At 35.1% G+C, this 22,752-nt stretch overlaps 1 protein-coding gene across 8 annotated transcripts in view; it reads left to right on the top strand.

The window, feature by feature from the left end:
• The first annotated feature begins 1,367 nt into the window (after positions 1-1,367).
• The window catches only part of Atat (alpha-tubulin acetylase), a 179,644-nt gene continuing 158,259 nt past the window's right edge, over positions 1,368-22,752 (top strand). For 4 of the 8 annotated variants that reach the window (XR_012412952.1, XM_073987422.1, XM_073987417.1 and 1 more), the window contains exons 1-2: positions 12,397-12,537; positions 13,035-13,142. The gene's annotated coding sequence lies outside the window, so the exon portion shown is untranslated. Of the gene's footprint in view, positions 1,696-12,396; positions 12,538-13,034; positions 13,143-22,752 lie in introns of those variants that run through there. The other 4 variants (XM_073987418.1, XM_073987424.1, XM_073987425.1 and 1 more) reach the window with 4 other exon arrangements.

The following is a 22,752-nucleotide window of genomic DNA, read 5'->3' as shown; positions in this document are numbered from 1 at the left end:
ATTACTCGATAATTTTACTCGATAACGAATGTTGTCATCCCAACTTTGAGTACTCAGGTCGAAACAACTCGATATCGAATCACATAAGCTCTGTTCCTTTACGTGCAAGAATCTTGAAGTTTTGCCACTTTTTACTCGAAAAGCGTTCCTTTACTTCTGACACCATACAATTCATATGGGAGCAGTTTACAACTTTTACTACTTTTGCCGGTTTTACCATTTTCAAAAGTAAAGGAACAGACCAATAATTAAGCCCCAGAGTAACCCCCCTGATGAGATCCAGTGGCGTGGATCGAAACTAGTCTTCCTTGCCTTACCCCTTGGCGAACAATGCCAAACCTTTTCTACTAATAAATTAGTTGTTTTATAATAATTAAACAACAACAATGGGATTAAGCCAGACTATTTTGAAGAAACAAAATTGTATTAGCGATCCCAATAAAAACGACGCCACCAATGTTCTATTCAAAAAACAATTTTGTAGGCTCAAAAGTTGTCTTTAAGATGACATACAAAAATATCCCGTTTACAGTACCGTTATACTAAAATTTTACCGAAAAACTAAAAATGGGCATTATTAAAATGAGCATTGAAAATTATATAATCGATTAATAATTTCCAAATGTTTAGCTCTTTGTGCCATTTTAGTAATCAGAGTGGTGGAGTAATTGTTTTCAGTAGTTTTGTCATTGATTCCGACAGAAAGAATGATGTTCCTGACGTAATTTTGGCATGATTGAAATTAATGCCCCTTTGTTGGCAATTTGGCTAGAAATATCTAGTTTTTTAAGTTATTTTCCAATAATTATTAGGTGTGTTCGTTTACTCAACAATTTGTACAAATTTGTTCAAGTTCAGTAACTTCTCGTAATCGGCTAAGGTCTTTTGCATTGTACTGTAAAGTAAACGAACAACATTCAGTAACAATTTGTACAAATTGTAAGTAAACGAACACACATATTGTGAATTTATCGTATGAAAATGCAAACAAAAATTATGACAGATTCAAGTACTTTCAATCAAATAAGTCTTGTTTTTGTAGTTACTGGTTCACCTTATTCCTTGTATCATGACAACGTCATCTACACAACCAAGAAAATTATTGGATAAAAGCCAGACAGACCTATTTTTAAATGTACTACGTCTCATTTCCATGGTACAAATACACAGGTAGCCGCATCGGCAATTGTTGGCAACATAAGATGTCAAAATTTGACATCAATTCAATGCAATTGACACATTATGTTACCATCTGCTGGCATGATAATGCTACCTGTATTATTGTACCATGCTCATTTCATGCGACCCAACTTGAATTCTTTAGCGTAATTTATCGTGGTATGTGAACCCCACTAAGTGTATCTAATGTCCAATTAGAACTGTCATAGATAACAGCTGTTCTTAATGGAACAAGAAAAAAATCAACTCTCCTTTAATGTAAAGTGTACACAAAATAACTTTAGTTAATAAATGTTTTGAAGAAGAATCTAAAAAAAGAAATAAAATATTTCTGAACTTTTAATGGACAAAATAACAAATCAATTCAATAAAACAGTGCAGTGGTGTTTTTTAGTTGGAGTTGCAATAAATTTCTTCCACCAATCTAAAATATTTTTGAAATAATTAAAAGAGTGAATCAACAGCTTCCAAAAACAACAACACAACATACAAACAATACAACAAATATACCCACATGTAAGTATGTATGTATGTAATGCAATAGAGAATGAAATCTATCTGAAGGATGCAAAGAGTACAAGCAAGCAATTTTGTAAGTTGGCGGGAATGTGTTCGTGTTTTTCTCTGTTAACATGCAAAAGACACACCAAACAACCAAACAGAGGCTTGTTTGGTGGGGTTGTTTTACGAAAAATTGTAATGTGTATTAAAGGAAAATTATTTTTCGTTTTTCACATAAGTACCCTACAGCCTACGGTTGGTGCATTATGCTGGTGGTAAAAGCTCGGTAGCAAGTCATTGGGATCAAGTTTACAGTGATATATAGCTTTCACAGGGAAAGCCATTCCCGAGATATGGGTCTTGACTTTTTTACTCGCCATTATTAATTAACCTATGCAAATATGGATATCATTTTAAAGCTCAGGAAGAGTAATTTCTAATTCTGTCATCAATTTGCAACAGGGATGGAAAATTCAGTACAATAGTACTTTTTTCAGTACCATTTCACTATAAAAAGTACCGAAGTACCCCCGGGGCGAATTCAGTACCATTTCCATACTCTAGTCTACACCATTTTCACATGTAATTCGAAGAATTTCAGTTGTAATTTGATTATTTCATTTGAAATTCGAAACATTTCACTTGTAATTTGAGAATTCCAATTGAATTTCGAATTATTTCATTTGTAATTTGAGAATTCCATTTGATATACGAATTATTTCATTTGTAATTTGAATTTTTTCATTTGTAATTCGAATTATTTCATTTGTAATTCGAATTTTCCCATTTGTAATTTGAATTTTTCTATTTGTAAATCGAATTTTTTCATTTGGAATTTCAAATGAAGAAAATTCAAATTACAAATGGAACAATTCGAATTACAAATGAAATAATTCGAATTACAATTGAAAAAATTCAAATTACAAATGAAATAATTCGAATATAAAATGTAATTCTCAAATTACAAATGAAATAATTCGAATTCCAAATGAAATTTTCAAATTACAAATGAAATAATTCGAAATTCAATTGGAATTCTCAAATTACAAGTGAAATGTTTCGAATTACAACTGAAATTATTCGAATTACATGTGAAAATGGTGTAGAAAAATGTTATGTGGGACTAAAAATGCAAAATTCAAGATAAAATTTCTAGAAATTTTAAAAATCTGGATATATGTAGGGAATTTACCAAAATATGAACCTATATTGATGATTTTCTTCGTGGAGTTCTTCCACCCTTTGATAATCCGAAATATCAAGTTACATATCGTTTTGATTATATTCAGAGTTCAATATAAACAAGGCTCTACGACAGCGATCGAAATGATAGTCGATAGTTTGCCAGCTCTAGGCTATTTAAAATGTGCATCTATACCCACATTCTCTATAGGAATATTTTATATCCTTATCGAATACAAAGTATCTAATTTCAGTAATTCGGAAGGGATAATGAGCCTAAAACTTTTAAAATACCGTTCTATAGGGGCTATATAAGAACGTGGACCCGTACTGACAAATTTCTGGGGGAGAGTTTTGTAGCCCCAACGAAGACTAAATACCAAATTTCAACAATTTTGGTATGATAATGTTGCTCAAACCTTCAAAATACCGAAAATCGGGAGGTGTATGGAAGCTATATCAAAACGTGAACTTATAGAGCCAATTTTCAATTGAAGCTTCTGTACCAAATAAAAAAGCTCCATATTAAATATTGAGAGCTGTATCTGGAATTTAACAGACACGGATCTGGATCAGATTACATGGATTTAAACATTTGTTGTTGTTTTTTACTGAATAAAAAAAATATTTTTTTCTTAAAAAAAATAAAAAAGTACCTTTTCAATGAAAAAAGTACCATTTTAGTACTGTTTGAAATTTTTAATTTTCCATCCCTGATTTGCAAAAGTGGGCTACGCGAACAAAACATTCTTCAAAATTTTATGTTTTCTTTAGTAGCAGGCTTTTGGCCGGGGATTTAAGACTTTCTCCTAGAGACAAGTGCAAAGATGGGCTAAGCGAACAAAAGTACTCTCCATAAGCTTTAAAACAATACCCATATTACATACATACATATGTATTTAAAGTGTCAAGACTCATATCTCTGGAAGTATGGTTGTGATCAGGATCACAAGCAATACCTATGGCTATAATTTCAGCCCGATCCAAGAGGTGTCCATAAACAAGTCAACGGCGTTAAAGTAAGGCATTTCCGAAATGTCAAGACCCATATCTCGGAAAGTATGGACTTCCGCGGGGAAAATCGTTGTGATCAGAGTCCCATGGACTATCCATGGTACAATTTTCAGCACGAGCCGATAGGTGCCCATAAACAAGACAACGGTGTTAAAGTTTGACATTTCCGAAATGTCAAGACCCATATCTCGGGAAGTATGGACTTCCCCTGGGAAATTTACATGTCGTTGTAACCAGACTACATGTGGTAAAAAGTTGGAGTTCGAAATATTCGCTCACTATCCGCAATTGCTGCTGGATGCCTATTCCACTTTATTCATACTGCAGTAATTCGTAGAGCGTTATTTTGGGATGATTGCAGCTTTCAAGAACGAAGGAAATCCAGAGAAAAGCGGAATAATTAAAGAAAGAGCGACCGATGACTTTGGAACTTTGCTACAAATGTGTCCTTATATTGGAGATACCTCCTCGTAGGTCTTTATTTTTGAATTTCACCATCTGCTTGATGTGGATGACGTTCGAAGAGAAGTGTGGCGAATGTCGTAGACTGCACCCAGGAATATTTGGTATATGAACGTTTGGGTTGGTCCCTCCTACTACAATATCAAGCTATAAGTTGATTTTCTCGTCCAGAAAAAGTGAATAAGAACACGGTACATTTAGCTGAAGATAACTTTGAATTACGTAGCCAAAAAGAAAGATCTGATTGTGGCTAAGTATTGCTGGTAGTTGCTGCGTTGGCTTCCCTATGTCGAAGAGTTGGTCACCGAGTCAATCCGGTAGAACCGATCACCGCCGGGTTGTGTGTATTTCGAAATTTGACGGTGACACCGAATAAAATTATAACGCAGTCATCTGTGACGAAACCATTCCACGAAAAAGCGTCAAGATCTACAGAAAGGCCAGAAATTATAGTAAAAAAATTTGGACGTGCCAAAAGAGGGCACAAGAAGGATAACATCAAGATACATGCTGTAGTGTGATTTTGTAACTCCGACAAAAATCGGTCAAATTAAAACCCAAAATTATAAATGAAAAGTTAAAATAAATATTGACAATACTGGTCTTATCTATTGAGGATAGCGACTACTTTATTTTGAATTCCGAAATTAGCATTTTTAATTCATTAATTTTTGTTGGTAAGTGCAAGATGAGTTAGACAATCGAAAATCTTAACCTGTTTGTTCTTAAGAAAACAAATCACGAGTCTTTCCATAGAACCCCAAACAAGATACATACTTAACCCATTATTTCCAAATAGTGTAGAGTACAATTGATTCTATGTGAACCCACTTCTTCTGTCGTATATCATTGAAGATATTGCATGTTTTTTTTTTGTTTTTTCCTTTGTGCCATGATTCGCTGTTATTCTGGCGTTCTTTTTCCATACCCATTTTCCATATTGCATAGCACAAACAATAACAACATTTAAAATGTTATGTTATTTGCCGATGGGAGCGGGACACGACATACATACATACTTATATGTATGTATGTACATATTTATGTATCAACTACACAAAACAAAAGCATATTACAGCCAAATTGCGATGACGAATGAACGCGAATGAAGCATGCGACGAACATCAAAATGAATCCCCTCTTTTTATAGTTTCCTTTTCTAGCCAAATGTACAGTGAGTTTGAAGGGAATGGCGTTGGTTGGTTTTTTTAAACAATTGGTCTGTTCCCGTTCTTTGCCAAAAAGCACAAGCTGTGTTTTGGTATAAGGGAAAGCAAAATGTGCAAAAGAGATAATACTTGGGAACAACTACAGTTCCAGAGGAAGGGAATATATAAAGTATTAGGGGGACGGACACGGATACCCTTTTTTACAGTGGTTTATTTAACTTGCTTTGGTGTCCATTTATTTTTAACACAGTTATAGTTGACCAATCGAACTGATACTTTGCAAACATTTCTGATTTGGATGACAATACATGAATATTAAACCAAAACCAATATGGGTCCATTTTTTCCCATATAGCCCCCATATAGCGGTACCACCCGATTTAGTTCAAATCTAGTCACTCATTTTTAACACAGTTGCAGTTGACCAATCGAACTGAAACTTTGCACACTTTTCAGATTTGGATGACAATACATGAATATGAAACCAAAACCAATATGGGTCCATTTTTCCTATAGCGGTACCATCCGATTTCAGGTGTTTTCAGGATTTGTCTTCATTTTTTGTCTGAATTGGCAGCAACATGGCCAATTGTACAGAAACTCCCACATCAAAAATTGTGGACATGGTGTAGCCCCCATATAAAGGTACCACTCGATTTCGGACTATTTAAAATTGCCTAGTTCAATGGATATACTTAAAAATTCAATATCAGGAATATTATTTATTTCAATTAAATTAGTGGAATAAGAGGAGTCAACTGCAATAAGGACTCCACCACCTTTTTTAGCAACACGATCATTTCTGAATATTTCATATTTCGGACATAAAACTTCACTATTTAATACAGCTTTTTTTAACCAAGTTTCAGATAAAACAATTACATCATAATTAAAACCGAAGCTATCAGTATATAAGCGAGTTAATTTTGTATTTAAACCCCTTACATTCTGATAGCATATAGAAATAGAATTTTTTAGTTTTTTGAAACTGTAGCTGTTCGCGGAGGCAAATGTGCTAACTTGTCGTTTCTTTCCACAAATTCTTTTATAAAAGCATTTACAGGCCAAAATTCTCTCGATATAATTTGATTAAATATTGACTGATTAGTAACAATCCTGAAAGAAAGAAAGTAATCTCCTTGAATACTTGATCTTATATAATCATAAATTTCGTCAGCCGTCGTTTCGGGAGGAACCTTGACGCAAATACCATTTTCATAGCTGGAGGCATAGATAATGATCTTTGCACAGGTTGTTGGGTATGGCCTACATTGGCAGATGAGCCCCTTGAAGAGACAACAGGCAAGGATGTTGCCAACTCCTGAATACCTTGAGCAGATTGTGAGGTCTTTTCAAGACTAGCACCACCAGTACTCATTAACTCAGGAGATGCTACAACCTCCTTTAACTGCTTGCTTACTTCCAAAGGCTTATCCATCACAACATTGGCGTATAACTGAGCACGACCAGATTCAGTTGTATCAGAAATATTAACTGGATCCGATTGTACTACAGTATCCCGAGAAACACTAGGTTTACGACTAGAAACAGTTTTACCTGTACTCTTTTTCGTCGACCTTTCGCGTTTCTGCCCGATAACCGATGGTGACGATGCAAATTCGTCCAAATCCGGATATTTGCTAAACAAATTTGAAACTTTATCAAAACGGGAACAAATTATGGAAAGTTCCCCTTTAATTGAAACTAGTTCGGAATGTAGATTCTTTGCAAAATTGTAAAAATCAGCAGAGATTTTTATACAATTGGGACAGCACCAACGAATTCCATCATTTTCTTTAATTATGTCAGTAACTATTACTCTCATACGAGCATACTTACAATGCCATTGATCTAAACAAAACCAACATGTAACACAAACTTCACTATCATCACGAATATTACATATTTCGTATGAACAGACCATGTTAACTATATTTCAGTTTACTAATAAGTTAAAATTTTTTGGAGATTTTGTAGCTGAATTTCTTAATCCTTTAATTAAAAAAAAAAAGCAATCTTTGGCAACTCTGTTTTGATATGATAACCAAGCTGTTACAACAACACAATAAGCTAATGTAACAGAATATATGCACAAAACGAAATAGCCAATTTGACAAATTCAACACAAAAAAGCAGCTTATTAGCACAAATGTAATTAATAACACTTCACCAATTAGCACAATATTTAGACAATAAGTTATTTAATAATTTTAATAAACTTTTAATAACGTATACACGCTAATTTAATTAAAAATTGAATTTTTTTTAAAAAATGCACAGAGCACACAAAAATATGACACTACAGCGAACAGGGTTGCCAACGGGTTAAAAAATAAAAAATAATTAAAAAAATTAAGTTTCAGTGTTTTATGGATTTTTGTCGCCTCGCTTCATAGCGCAAAAGTGAAATTGTACTGTTATCAATAGGACAAACCATAACGAAGCAAGGCTTCAGGCCACAATGTTGAAAATTGTTGAACTTTTGAATTCTTCGCCTGGCTTCATTTTTGACATTTCGTTTCGACATTCAATTTGATATAAACACGTGTTCAATCTGAAAATAGAATTTGGCTGTTATTTTTATGTTCGGTACTACTTATTTACGAACAATTCATATTAAACAAGTAAAAAAGTATCAGTCGGCTTTGCGGACAGAGATATACCCTCAGCCCATTTGAATTGAAACACTTTTTGGGCATTTGAACTTGCCGACAAAAATTTGGTTTAGCATTAAAGTTCAAAAGTGTTTCGGAGTAGGTACTTGGAGAAATGGATAGACATAGTCCATTATCGAAGTGGATCTTATTTTGGGAGTCATATCTTTTCGGAAGATATCGCGCCCACTAATGAAACTGATGAAACTTGTACCGTCGTATGGAAGGCAGTGAATACAAGTTGTTACAACAAAAATAAAAGCGATTCGAGAGCAGGTCCTAATCTGAACTTATCCGAAATTTTGTGTGGAGTGGACCTATTGAGTCCATTTATTGGTTCCTCCCTTCAAGAGTTATGGTGCGCACAAATTTTCCGAACATTTTCGAACTTTTGTGGGAGAGGCACCGGAAGGAGTGGACCGATATAGTCCATCTTCGAAACTAAGTTTGGACAAAATATTACGAAAACCAAGTTTTGGACCGAATCGGTTGATCCGTTCGAGAGTTATCGTGCGCTCCAGCCAGCCAGACAGACAGACGGACGGACATGGCTAAATCAACTCCAAATTGTCTGAAACACATTTCGTCCAAACACACTTGGGGTCTAAAACCATTATTTCGATGAGGCACATTTTGCCCGTATGAAAGGGTATATACCCTCGTTAGCATAAATGCTGAGGGTATAAAAATTGAATTTTATTTGATATATTGAAATAATTATGTTTATAGCGCCCATGAATTTTACGCTACGATGTGTGATACCAAGAAATAAGCGGCCTACTGAAGAAATAAGCTAAGCAGCAATATTATGCTAAGAGCTGACTGTGTTCTCACCTTCAGTTCTTCACATCGGGAAGATTAGTCAACCGCCTCTCACAAACGTGGTAGTGAAGCAAAGATGCTCGCTGTCACCCCTACTGTTCACAATTGTACTGGATGAAATAATAAATGAACTCTGGTTTCAGAGAAGCGGCATAACATGGAGCCCTTCACGACAACTCGAAGACATAATCTAAGTCTGCGGATGTTATCTGTCATCTCTTTCACAAGATATCCAACATGCACTCAAAATTAGAAGACCTGAAGAGACTGGCTCCCAATATTTTACTTAAGATTAACATCAAGAAAACTAAGGCCATGAGAATTAACAACACCAGTGCAGAAGCTCGCATATATCCAGGAAAACCAAGTTTAAAACATTCGAAATATGTATAAAATCTATTCTGCTATACAGCAGTGAAACCATGGTTTGTGTCTAACACCATCACCAAAATCTAAAAGTATTCATAAACAAATGCCTCAGAATCATATGCAGGATATTCTGGCCGAACACCATAAGTAACGTGGGAAATGGAGAAAGATTGGCCACACCTTAAAAAAAATCATAACATAACCACAATTGGGCTTGAATGGATCCCCAAAATCAGAAAATGGAGGTCGACACAATTGGGCTTGACGACACTTGGCGACGAACAATAACAGACTCGGACCTAAAGAAAGTAAGTAAACAATACTTCGAACATCTTTACGGTTTTTTTTTGAAATTTTGGGCCAATTTCTCAGGAAGTATGGACTTGTCCCGGAAAAATTGTACCGTCGTAACTAAAGCGGCAGTTACGAACGAGCCCTTAAACTGCACTCCTTCCAAGGTTTGTGTGCCAGTGGTCCGATATAGTCAATATTCTTACATAATTCGAGGCTGTAAGAAATATTACGATGTAAACCGTTTTGACCAAATCAGTTTCTCCCTTTAAGGGTTATCTTACGTACTACTCTGTTTATTTGGTGCCCTCAGGCTCTTTTGGGCAATTATCCCAGAAAATATGGACTTGCCCCCGAAAAAATTTCCTCCGTCGTAACAGGGCCTGCAAGAAGCTCCCATAAGCTCTAAATAACCCTGCCGACATGAACTCAAATGACTGATTAGCACGAAAACTAAAGAAATGAATATCCGATTTGTCCGAAACTTTGCACGTCGTATAAATTCTTCCAATCGTAGATCAAGTTCCAAGAAAGTACATATTTACATTAGGCGATTTTCCTTGCGGCAATTGTCAGTTTGTAGGTGAGAGAGGGTGTTGAGAGGCATTTGCCGCAAGGAAAATTGCCTAATGTAAATATGGACAAAGTCTATATTGGAAAGTTCAACATTGTTGCTTGAGTTTAGTTTAATGTCTGTCCGAGGATCCTTTGGAAATTTTTACCGACGAAGGTATTCCTAGTGGTACTGTTTACAGCGAAATTGCGTTTTTCGTGGGTATATCAATGTTTCCTGATATATGGACCAAAAATTCTAAATTATATGGTAAACAAATGAAATGACTGGTGGGAGCGATAACTATGGAAAGGAATGACTCCTAAAATAAATGCTGAGGCAAAACCTACTGATGTTTTTTTTACTTCTTGTTCGTAATTTTTGTTCGTCTGTTTATATTCGTAGTACCATAGTCATAGATAGCTCTGCCTCTATATGGCGTATAGACAAAATCTTTCGTAATCACGTTCCATATATAGCTACGAATACCACATTTAAACAAGTAAAAAAGTATCAGTCGTCTTTGCCGACAGATATAGTATACCCTCAGCCTTTGTGAATTGAAACATTCATCTACGCACAGATCGAATGAATGTATTTAGGGTCTTTTCAGAATTTTGAACATTTGAACTTACAGACAAAAATGTGGATTAGGATTAAAGTTCAAAAGTGTTGCGGCGGAGGTACTTGAAGGAATGGATCGACATAGTCCATTATGAAAGTGGATATTATTTTGAGTGTCATATCTTTTCGATATATATCGCGCCCACTAATCATTTCAGTGGGTCATCGTATAACTTTTGGACCAGTATGCCAGGAAGCATGGACTTGTCCACAGAAAACATAATATCGCTGTAAACATGACCACAACGAACAGCATCGGTATAAATTTCCAAATGAATTTCGAACAGACACTAAACTGCACATTGATACAAATATTGAATATTTGTGGGGGAGGTAACTTAAGGATAGGATCGATATGGGCCATTTTAGAAGTTAAACTAAATTTGGACAAAATACCAAGGAATACCGATGTTTGGACCGAATTGATTGCGCCGTTCAAGAGATGTCGTGCATACCAATTTAGTCACATTTTTGAATATTGGAGAGAAGTATCGGAAGTCGTGGACCGGTATTGCCCATCATCGAACTTAAACTAAGTTTGGGCAAAATATTACGAAGGCCAAATTTTGGATCTTCTTCCGCTATCTTCCGCTCCAAACACACTACACACGGTGTCATAGGGCTTTTTGCACCTTTCAGGCTATTTTCTTAGGAAGTATGGACTTGCCCCTGATGAAACTTGTACCGTCGTATGGGGGGCAGTGAATACAAGTTGGTACACTAAAATCAAAACGATTCGAGAGCAGGTCCTAAACTCAACTTTTCCGAAATTGTGTGTGGGAGGTACTTGAAGGAGTGGACCGATTGAGTCTATATTGGAACCTCATATAATTCTGTTAGTCATTAAGTCTTTTAATCGGTTACTCCCTTCAAGAGTTATTGTGCGAACAAATTTTCCGAACATTTTCGAACTTTTGTGGGGGAGGTACCGGAAGGAGTGGACCGATATAACCCATCTTCGAACTTAAACTAAGTTTGGGCAAAATATTACGAAAGCCAAATTTTGGACATAATCGGTTGATCCGTTTGAGAGTTATCGGGCGCTCCAGCCAGCCGGCCAGACAGACGGAAGGACATTGCTAAATCGCCTCCAAATTGTCTGAAACGGATTTCGTCCAAACATACTTGGGGTCTAAAACCATTATTTCTATGAGGCACATTTTGCCCGTATGAAAGTGAATATATATACCCTCGTTAGCTGAGGGTATAAAAACAGCTCTCAATATTTTCGCCAATGCGAATAAATTGATACACACAATTTGACAAATCGTTTAAAACATATACAAATTTATACAAAAAACAAGGCGTAATATAAAATATTTAAGAAATCTACTAATTGCTCTTAATGTTAAGAAGTAACAAATTAAAAGCCAAATCAACAAAATGATCTAGAACATTATAGACTACATTTTGCCTATAATAAGTACAATAGCTTAGATGTAGTGTTTTATGGGAAACCATATTCGGCGGCTGTGCCCACACGCTTTTTCTGGCCGCACTGTATGTAGCCAACAATTTGATGTCTTCTTAACAGTAGCAGCAAATGCGCACGAGTACGCTCAACAACTATCTGAATACAGTTCAGTTGTTACGTGTTAAGCAAACGTTCCGGGTGTTGTCGCTTAGCTACACACAGAAAAGCTTTTGTAGAAATATCCAAAAATAACAAAATATTATAGAGAAAAAAATTAAATTATTAAAAAAATCTAAATAAAATGTAAGAAATTAAAGAAAAAACAACAACAGTAAGAAGTGTTAAATTGTTGTTTGGTTTATGTTATGCCCCAATTCTACGAAATATTGAAAACATACAGAACACCTTTACAGGTTCTATGAATAACAAACAACTCAACAAAATTAAGTGTTTATAGTTGAAAAAAAAATTCTTCGAAAATTTAAAAAGAATATAAAATAAATTTTTTTTGTAATTATTATTTAAACTTAATACAATTTAGTGGAAAGAAATCAATAAAAAGAAAAGTTCAACTACCCTCTTCCCAGAGGCAACTTAAATAAAACTATTCGTTTTTCATCCATTACTGGATACATTTTTCTTTTAGAATTTACATCTCACACAATCTTGATTGTTTACTCAGAGCAAACAATCGGCAGCAGCATCCAAAATTCTAACAACCCCCCAGTTTTTCATTCATTCATTTCTCTCCTTTTTTTGTCGTTTTCTTTTGGTCCGTTGCACCCTGTTAACATTAACAGCACACATACTAACGCAAAAAGAAAGCCAACAGGAAACTCTAGGAAAAGCGGAAACGTCAGATCCACAACACAACGGAAATTCTTTTTGCTGTTTGAACTTAGAGAAAGGTGAGTTATTGTCTCCATGTACTCATGACCATATATTTACACTAAATGAAGTTTGTGATAAACCGAATTTTAATTATGGAATTTGCTGGTGGTCCAGCCGTAGGGTTTCTAGGAATACAGATTACCAATCTATTTCGATTACCAATTGAACTGTGCCATTTTAGTTGGTGGCCATAGCGTTTTTACAGGTTTAGAGTAAATATCTCAGGAAGTATGGACTTGCCCTGAAAAAATATGCAGTCGTAATGTAAGTCGCGAAGACTGTACAAATTTCAAAAAGTTCCTAAACTGTACGTTTGTGAAAAATTTGATATTTTGCGTGGAAGGTACTTAAAGGAGTAAACCGATATAGTCCATATTCGAACTTGATTAAAGTGTGAGAGAAATATTACAATGTGCAAAGCTTGATTTATTCTTAAGCAGACATTTTACTGGTGACCGTGGAGTTTGAAGGCCATTATTTCAGTAAGCATGGTCTTGCCCACGACAAAGATGATATCGCTGTAAACAGTAGTAGAACAGTAGAAGGTGAAAAGTTTCGAAAAGCCCTTGAACTAGACTTTTTCGAAAAATTATAAATTTCTTGAGTGAGGTACCCGAAGATATTTTTCAACACCCTTAGAACTTGATATACATATGTTTAGAAGAAACTTTACTGTGTCTAGTTTTGACTAAATCGGATACTCAATTCGTAAGTTTGGGTGCTTATCAGTCACTTGAGTTGGTGCCGGCAGGATTTTTAGAGCTTTTGGGGATTACCTTAGGATGTATTGATTGCTCCAAAAAAAAAAAAATAGCGTACCGTCGTGAAAGAGTCCACGAGCATAAGCTGCTGTAAAAAGCTCATGGCAATCCGACAAGAGTACTGCACTTGTGCCATTTTGAAATTTTGTGTGAGAGGTACCCAAAGGGACCCATACTCGAAACTGATATATCACGGTGCTCTTGAACAAACTTTAAATGAAAGGAGCTTACACCTGGGAAGTTTTTGCGGATTCTGAAATTACAATGTACATAGATGAGAAAAACAAAAGCCGGAGCGCTTCTTAAATAAATCGCAATCAAAGTTCACATTTTTAGAGTTTTTTTAGGGTTTCACGATTTTGCTTGGAAACCACAAGTCCTACCGAAATGTGATTAGTGGAAATATTGTAGCTGTGAAAATTATCTACAGGATTGACCTTTATGATATTTTCGTAGGTTTTACCATTTTTGAGATATAGAAGATCAAATTGGGACAATGTACTGACAGTAAAGCCTTCTTATAAAACGATGTCATATACGGTGCGCCTTAACTAACATTAAATATAAACCGCTTAGGCCTGGGAAGGATTCTGAAACATCAATGTTCGTAGATGATAAAAATCCAAAAACAAGAAAAAATCGCTGGAGGGATTTGTAAATAAATCGCGGTCAACGTTCACATTTTTAGGTTTATTTTGGGTTTCGCGATTTTCCTTGGAAGCCGCAAGTCCTATCGAAATTTGGCTAAAGAAAATGTAGCTGTGAAAATTCTCTAGAAGATTGACCGTTATGATTTGTTCCTAGGATTTACCATTTTTGAGATATAGAAGTTCTGTTAAATTTTTAGGGTTTTTTGTTAGGTTTTCACGATTTGCTTGAAAACGGTAAGTCTTATCGACTAGAGATCATTTTTTAGCTGTGAAAATTCTCTACAAGATTGGCTTTCGTCATTTTTTCCTAGGTTGTACCATTTTTGAAATATACAAGTTTTAGTTGGGAAATTGCAGTCATTTGTCCCAATTTGAACTTCTATATCTCAAAATAGGTAAAACCTACGAAAATGTCATAAAGGACAATCTTGTAAAGAATTTTCACTGCAAAGACATTTTCTTCAATTCCATTTTGATATGGCTTGCGGCTTCCCAGCAAAATCGTGAAAACCTAAAAAAACCCTAAAAATGTGAACTTTGACCGCGATTTATTTCAAAATCCCTCCAGCGATTTTTTCTTGTTTGTGGATTTTTCTCATCTATGAACATTGTAGTTTGAGAATCCGCAAAAACTTCCCAGGTGTAAGCACCTTCCATTTAAATTTGGTTCAAGAGCACCGTAAACGGGATCACCCTGTTTTGGTTTTGTGCAAATGTTGGGTGATAATTATTCTAAATTAATATTTTGTGACGGTAATTATATATAAACATAAATATCAATACAAAACGTTATAAAAATAGCTTTGGTAAGAAAAATGGATGGAGGGGTTTTTGAACTTTTAAGCCATTATTAGGAAGTATGGACTTACTTCGGAAACAATTATATCGTAGTAAAGAGGGCGTCAAGGACAATCTACTGAAAAAATTTCAAAACTATCCGAGCGGAGCTCTTAAACTTCGCTTTTTTATGAATTTTGTGTGGGAGGAACCCAAAGAATTGGACCGATATTGTCCATATTCCAACTGGATGAAATAATACGATGTGCAAAGTTTGAACCAATCAGAAACTCCCTGCCAGAGTTATAATGGGGATTTGCCATTTCAGTTGATGCCGTCATGGTGTCTTGAAGCTTTTAGGCCACTATCTCAGGAAGATGGGACTTGCGTCCAAAAAAAAAAAAAAATTGTACAGTCATTAAGGGGGCCGCAAGGACAACCGGCTAAAAAAAATTCCAAACGATACGTGAGGAGTTCTTAAACTTCACTTTTTCCGAATTTTGTGTGGGAGTAGGGTGTCCAAAAAACCGGTTTTTCCAAACAAAACGGTTTTCGGTTAACCGAAATTCTCAGTTTTTTCAAAAACCGGTTTTCGGTTTTCAAAAATATTCAAAACCGGTTAACCGGTTTAAACCGGTTTTGTAAAATACATACAAAATTGCTCATAATTCATAAATATTTGATAAAAAATGTGCGGCAAGGGGTAAATTAAGTATAACTAATTCGTTATTATATAATTATCTGATAATATCCTTGTTATTTAACATTCAACCTTAAAGTGGAGACAGCAAACATAAGTCAGAAATTGTGCTCTAAGAATAGTAAAAGCCCTTACAAATATACGATTGTGTACCAAAGGAATTAAATTTACATTTTATTAAGTCTGGATTCTCCTTCTTGCGTTGAGAACCTCAAATTATCGTGCCGGAATCAAAATGTACTTTGTTATCGTTACCTTTTACAACCTTAAATTCGACAAGTTTTTAGTTTAATGTAATAATTCAAAAACGTATGAATAACGTCATTCAAACAACCGTGTGATATTACGTATACGCAGTTTTTCATAGATCGTTCAATTGAACTATATTGAAGTTGTGCCATTTTACACAAAATATTTTCAAGTTTAAAGGTATCTGACATTTATAATTTAGCCGTACCTTTTGTTAGTTAAGTTTAGTTTACTTTCAAGAATACAATTGTAATGAAATTTTAAAAATATTACTACTTTTTTAAAACCGGTTAACCGACACAAATAACCGTTTTTTTCGGTTAACCGAAAATGACGTTTTTGGCGAAAACCGGTTTCGGTTTTGTAACTCAAAACCGGTTAACCGGTTAACCGGTTTCGGTTTTGGACACCCTATGTGGGAGGTACCCGAAGGAGTGGACCGATATATTCCATATTCGAACTCGATCTATATCTGGAAGGAATAATACGATGTGCAAAGTTTTGACCAAATCGATGACTCCCTTCCCGAGTTACCGTTCACACAATTTTACAGAAAAATTTTGAACTTTTGTGAGAATTGGCCACAGATTTGCATATTGGATATGAACTAAATCGGTATACTCCTTCGTGTACTTCCCACACAAGTTTAAAAAAGTACAGTTTAACAGCTCATCTCGGATCGTTTTGAATTTTGTTGCAACAAGTTCTTCTTGCTTGCCCTATTACGACGGCGCATTTTTTTGGGAAAGTCCATACCTCCTGAGATAATAGCCCAAAGGCCCCAAAAAAGCCTGCAGGACCAACTAAATTGGGTAGTACGTAAGATAAGCCTGGAAGGGAGAAACCGATTTGGTCCAAACGTTGTACATCGTATCGGATTATGTCAGAATATTGAATACATCGGATCACTCTTTCGGGTAACTCCCACACAAAGTTTGGTAAGTCTGGGCTCGTTTTTAATTTGTTTGGCAACATGTGTATGCGGCCCTAGTACTACGGTACACCTTTTTTCGGGGGCAAGTCCATACATCCTGTAAAATTGGTCCAAAAACTCAAAGACCCCTATAGACGTCAGAAGTATTGTGTTTACTTTTTTCTTCGAGTTCGAGGCTAAGTTTATACCTCTGTCGACACATCTGACTAACACTTTTTTGCTTGTTCATATAGAAGATTTTTACATATACCACCACTTTATGAGGTCTTATACGTTTAGAAAACACGCTTCTGCTTTAGAATATCCCTTTAGAAGGTCTTCTATATATAGAAGAACCTTTTAAGAGGTCTTCGAAATATCAAAGACCCCTTTCAGATGTAGTTGTTCTACTTATTGTATAAGGCTTTTTTACATATAGAATACTTTTTAGGATGTCTATATATACCAGATAATTTTAGGAGGTCGGCTACTTATAGAGGTCCCTTAAGGAGGTCGGCTACTTATAGAGGTCCCTTAAGGAGGTCTTCTATATATAGAATATCCCTTTTGTAGGTATTTTTAATATAGAAGAGCCTTTTAGGAGGACTTTTACATATATAGAAGACTTCTTTATGATGTCTTACGAGTATACATATAGAAAACGCACTTAGGAAGTCCTCTGCTTTAGACTCCCCCTTTAGAAATTTTCATATAAACAAATCTTAAGGAGGTCTTCTACATGTAGAATATTCCTTTAGGATATCTTCTACCTATAGAAGAAATCTTTTTGAAATATTCTACATTTATAAGATATTGTAGCACCCTTTGGGAGGTTTTCTATTTAAAGAACAGGTTTTTATTGATCCTTGGTGCAGAAACAGAAAAGGTTGAATTATTAAAGAATCTGTTTGGTCTATAGCTCCCACACAAAATTTTAAGACCTGCGACTTGAGTATCCGAATTGGTCGAAACTATGCACATTGTACACTTTTCAAATGTACATAAAATTCCAGGTATGACTATATCGAAGAACACATTGGGGTACTTTCCCCACAAAAGTTCAAAGTTCTCACATATGTACAGGTGAAGGGCATTTCAAGAACGGTTTTGAATTTGATACCGAAGTTACTCCCTGTGGCCCTGTTAACAGTGATGTTTTTTGGAGACCTAATGGTCGAAAAGCTCTAAAAATCCTACGACATCCAACTAAAACAAGTCAGAGAGGGCTATAGTCGGACGGGGCCGACCATGTGATACCCAACACCACTACCCCTGGGCATAGGTTTCCAAAGAATTTCTTTTATATGATTAGAACACATTTTAGACGTCGTTTCATACATATATAAGTTTATATACATGGTATATTAATACCAGAGATAGAGCACATAGATACATCGTCATTACTGGAAGTTTAGGTGTTAGCTTCTTTATTTTATAATGGACAGACGTACCGTTTTGGCTACTGTAACATGCATCTTCAAAAAATTTAAATTTACAATTAGAAAAAATATCAAAATACCCTGTAGACCCTGTATACTATGTAATTTGCATTAATTTAAAAAACTTGGAATTTCTCTATCGTGATTCTTTACAAACAAACAAAAAAACTAGAGGACCCCACTTATATGTTAGACAATAATTCTGTTATCTTACCTCTACATTGGTGTAATTTGCATCAAAGGAGAGGTCAAGAGTTGGTTTTCATGATTGGTTCGTAATTTGCCAGAACATATCTCTCAAAAATTCTAATACAGACCAAAAATGTAATTTGGAAAATTTTTCCATAAAAGTTATGGCCAATTATACCCGCTTAACGCTATCCGATCAACATTACGAGTATTGGCATCTTCCTTGACCATAATCTTACCTCGTGGAAAGTTTTGTAAGTATTGAACTATAACTTCGAACTCTAGCGTGGTTACGGTTACACTAAACACAATTAAAATTGTGGGATCCCTGTATATACTAGGCTGTAACGCTGTTATCTGACCACGTACATCAACATATTTGGCATATATAGAAAGGGCGAGAGACCGTCTTCCAAAAATAGATCACGTGGGCGAAATATGTCTTTTGGGAATAAAGATACAGTCATTATACTAAATTTTTTTTACCAATTTTCGCACAAAAGTTTTGTCCATTTAACCCGCTAAATACTATCTGATTATCATGTTGAATTGCAAGCTTCGTCTCCGGCATAACTCAAACTTCACTTAAAATTTCGTGTCGATCATACTACCATTGCGACCTACAGAGCCGCTACAAAATTGGACAAAAATTTTGTTTTTGGTCCATTTCACCCCCTAAATATTTCACGATCATCGCCAAAAGCTTTAGGGGTCTATTCTGATCTGAACCCGACCTCCATACAGATTGGTCCTTAATTGCGGCTTGTAGCGTGCGTACAATTTTTAATGGACGGACAGACGGACGGACGGACACACATCTCAAAAACGCTTTATCCCGTCGAGATATGAATTTTGGTATACCACATGGGGGGTCTACGACGATTATTTCGCGGTGTTACATTAATTTTCGGAAAAACAAACTTATAATACCCTTTCCAGATTCTGGTGTAGGGTATAATGACTGGTGATGGTTACACTAATCGAAAAGAGTGACTAACTTGGTCCTACCTTTGCGCATCCTAAAATTTCTGTCAACATACAACAAGATCCAGAAGTTCTATATATGACAACACAGTTTATGGGCTGTTTAAAGATAATTTTGAAAATTTTGAAGGTAGTCCATGTGTTTCTGATTAAAACGATATAATTTTGTTCGTGGACAAGTCCATGGTTCTAGACATAATGACCCAAAAGCTTTGAACAAATTTAAATAGTTGGTTGTCACGATTACTATCGAAAGAAATCCCAAAAATTAGATTCAGTTCAAAAATGGACTATGTTGTTGATCCATTCCTTCAGGTTCATCCTTCGCAAAAGGCCAACACTGAATCGATATATGTATATATCGACACCTCCAAATAATAGTATGCTAAGTCTAAAAAGTGAGTTTTGCAGGAGAAGCTCTCAAAGTGTGGAAATTTTTTTGAACTTCAGTACTATGCTAAGTCAATCTTTGTTTATAACTTCTGTTCGGATTGACCGATCATTACCAACATTTGACAGAATTTAAGTTAAAGGACGTTCGACACCTCCAAATAATAGTTTGCTAATTCTGAACAGTGAGTTTTGCAGGACAAGCTCTAAAAGTTTGGAAATTTCTTTGACCTTCAGTACTATGCTAAGTAAATATTTGTTTATAACTTCTGTTCGGTTTGTCCGATTATTACCAAAATTTGACAGAATTTAAGTTAAAGGACGTTAAATATAAAAATGTAAAGAACTTGAAAACATGCTAAGTCGACTTAGCATACTATTGTTTGGAGGCGTCGATATAGCGGGTAGTCGTTGCCATCATAACTCGCACTAAAGTTTTTGGTAGGTAGTTTTTGTGGCCTTCGCACTTCTCTCGATGATCTCCCGAAAGTTCCAATATAAGAAAGATTATTACATATTATTATTTGGGTGCCACCGTAGTGCAATGGTATGCGCACTAGGGTTTGACAACCAAGTTCCGGGAGCGGATCGATCTTTATAGTTCCTCTTCCCAAAAGGAACTAGTTCCTTAATATAGTTCCATAGTTCCAAGACCGATGTAGTTCAATGGATCTGTCTTTTGTGTTCCTCATTCCAAATAGTAATAGTTCAACGAATGTTTCTCTTCCATCGTTATTTTTGTTTTCCTCGTTTGGAGTATTAATTGACATAAACAAATTGACATACAAATAAATAAATTGCAACGATTGTGATTTACGTTTATTTAACAATGTGGCAGCATCTGAATAATGAACGTAACAAACGAGGAAGATCGAAGTGAGTGTGGAAGGAAGGAGAATGAAAGGAAGTATATGAATGCAAGAGCTGGATACCAATAGTTCCTTGGAACTAGTACAACTTCTCTGCAAGTGGTGTCTTGAGACACGCCGTTCGGACTTGGCGATAAACAGTAAATTATTATTATTATTCTTGTTATTATTTTTATTATTATATAATAAGTCCTTCTATCTTGTTTACTTCAGCTACTGGTAATGGAAAACAATTGTTTACATTACTTTGTAATAGGCTATACGGCTAATGTGGCTCCCTTATTTTTACCGTGTTGTAGATAATACAAAATTTGCGGTTTATCACTTACATATATTAAAATATTTCCTTTCCCCATATACCTAGCCTCTTTCACTTGTTTTGTTTATGGGTCAGCGTTCTTGTGGTTTGATTGTTAATTTTATAAACATAAACAAACAACTTCCTCAATTACAAAAACAAACAATTTACAATGATCAGTTGTGAAGGTCTTTTCCATAAAAAACACCACCACCACACAACATGCTGTTTGTTGTAATGAAGTACGATTGTGGTTTTACAAATAAAACCGCCGTCACCTCCGTCACCATTGTCATTTTCAATAGCAGCTACACAATTTCAACGATCTTCAACACTATCTATATTGTCAAAATTCAATTCAATATCCAAAGATTGAATGTGAATCTACCGCAGAAAAAACTAATTCACCTTGTTCAGCAACTTGTTAACATTTTGTAAAGAGATATGCTCGTAAAATAATATAAAATTGTTTTAATATAGTGTCTGAATTAAACTCTTTGAGAAGCTGGAAATAAATATCTCATAGTAGGAAGAAGCAGTAAACAAACAAAAAGATGCCAATATCAAAACCGAATTCAACTTACTATGACGACAACAATTCATCATCATCACAGTGATGAGATCATCATTATTTCACGCAAAGAAGTAAAAATACTCACAGTTAAAACAATGGCCTAAAATAAAATCATAACAACAAAAAGTGAGGAATATGAAATTCATACACATTCCCAACAAAATAATTTTGAACTAGTTCAGTCTATTTTCTTTTTGAAAAAGAAAAAGAAAATGCGACTTGAATGAAAAAATTGTGAAATAAAAACTTTAAATTAAAAAAAAAATTAAACGATTTATGGCCAAGAAATGTTCCATTTTTTTGTTATGAACAGAAATTACAAATTTCACAGTCGAATTATTATACCCTACACCACTATGTGGGGAGGGTATTATAAGTTGGTTTTGGCGAAAAAGTTTGTAACGCATCGAAATAATGGTCGTAGACCCATACTTACAGTTGTGTGAAAAATAATAAGGACACTTCAATCCATAACCAAGATTACATTGAAAAATGACTAAAAAAGTGAAAATTACTTTAGTTTATAAAATTTATTGTTTTCTTAAAATGTTAAGAAAATGTTTATAAAAATATTTTGATTGTTTGTAAACATATCTTATTTATCTTTTATATTTCATACGAATTGACGTAGTTTGGTGTTTGCGAAAAAATAAGGACACTTCATGACATCTTTTAATAAGGACCAAATTTGAAAGAAATTAATGCAGGTTTTTACTAAATAATGGTAGATAAAGTGTTTCAGCGTCATTACTTTGAAGACGATCCTTTGTTTCCTAAAACGGAAGCGCATCGTCTGGGCATTGAGTCGACCAAATTTTTTGCACTTATGTACTG

The sequence above is a fragment of the Musca autumnalis genome, unplaced genomic scaffold, assembly GCF_047663935.1.
Source record: "Musca autumnalis isolate F117 unplaced genomic scaffold, ASM4766393v1 scaffold_4, whole genome shotgun sequence".
NCBI classification, from domain to species: Eukaryota; Metazoa; Arthropoda; class Insecta; order Diptera; family Muscidae; genus Musca; species Musca autumnalis.
Note: the sequence above shows the minus strand (reverse complement) of the source record. Positions and strands in the feature narration are given on the sequence as shown.